The sequence below is a fragment of the Apium graveolens genome, chromosome 3 (genome assembly GCF_009905375.1).
Source record: "Apium graveolens cultivar Ventura chromosome 3, ASM990537v1, whole genome shotgun sequence".
Classification (NCBI taxonomy): Eukaryota; Viridiplantae; Streptophyta; class Magnoliopsida; order Apiales; family Apiaceae; genus Apium; species Apium graveolens.
In genome coordinates this window covers 227,254,088-227,255,632 of record NC_133649.1, presented here as the reverse complement: position 1 = coordinate 227,255,632, position 1,545 = coordinate 227,254,088, and positions in this window count along the sequence as shown.

The window sequence follows — 1,545 nt, the reverse complement described above, 5'->3', positions numbered from 1 at the left end:
GGTTTTGAGTGAGTATTTAATTTCCCTTTGAAAGCAAGATCTTAAATATAAAAATGAGTTTTGGGATCCGCTCTAACTTTGAAAATCATTTTGAAGACTCGAAAACATTTTTAAGAATGTTTGGAGTAATGTTGATTTAATAAAATAAATCAGTCCCAATATGTTGGAGAATATCTGAATATTATTATTTAAATAATATTCCCATAAAGGATAATCTTTTTAAAAATAATTGAAGTAGAAGTTTTAAGACTCATACTTGAAATGAATAATAAATAACCAAAGATATACTTATATGAAAGTACGATCTTTATTTGAATAATCGAAAATAAGTTTGATTATCGAAACATTATTCTTTAATAAAATAAAGAATAATATTTAATAAAATGAGCGGAGTCATAAGCCCTCGAATGAATATTCAAAATAATATTCATTAAATAAAGTAAGCGGAGTCATAAGTCCTCGAATGAATATTCAAAATAATATTCATTAAATAAAATAAAGTTATCGAATAAACCTTATTCGATTAATAGTTTTGAAAACTATATCAATATATATATATATATATTATACTCGGGAACATCGACTCCCGGTTTAGAAAATGTTCACCTTTGGGTCCCCTATACTAAGGGTATATGCAACTACTGCTTATCTCTAGCATAGGTATTATGCAACTTATAAGCATTTGAATCAACAATTAGATATCAAGATTACGAAACAGGCATGCATATAAATATCATATCACATGCTCCAATATATCGCAAGACTTTGCTAATAATAATCATGCACTTATCACAAGATAATGCATATACATATATTTACATCACAACAACAGTATAACGGGTAGAAAACTTGCCTGAGTGTTCCCGGATATACTTAAGCTTAGAGTGGGTCCGATAACCTATGAAAAACAATATAAGTCGAAATGCCGTTACTTAAAACGGTCGTTTCTCCTAAACCGTACATCGGATTCAAGCGAACCACATATCAAAACGAAGCTTACGACATAATCTAACTAAACATGGAAAAGTCACAGATTCAGTAGTTAGCTCTCTGTCCCGAACACTAAGAACAAGAAGTTGTATGAAATTGGGCATTACGACGACTATGTTTACGCGATTACCAAGTTTTAAACCACTCCAAACAACCACCATTCAACTCACAACCAACAATACAACCAACCCTCATCCAAACCTTACTACATCAGTCCCCAAACCCCAATATTTTCCAATTTATACAACCCCACACATGACCTACTAGCTATACTTAAGTTTCATTAACTATAAACAAGATTTCAACATCCAAATCACTACAAATCCAATCCAAACTCTAAACACACAAGCATCATGCTTCTCATTTACTATAACCATCAAAACCATCATAATACTCAAAGTAAAGTTAGGGTTTGGAGGTGTTATACCATCCTTGGAGTGATTAGAGTAGCTATGAAGTCTTAGGGAGCCTCCTACAAGCTTGATCTTTCCAAAGAAATCAAGAACACAAAGTTAGGTTTTGAAGTTTCTAAAAGTCAGATTTAAAGAACTGTCA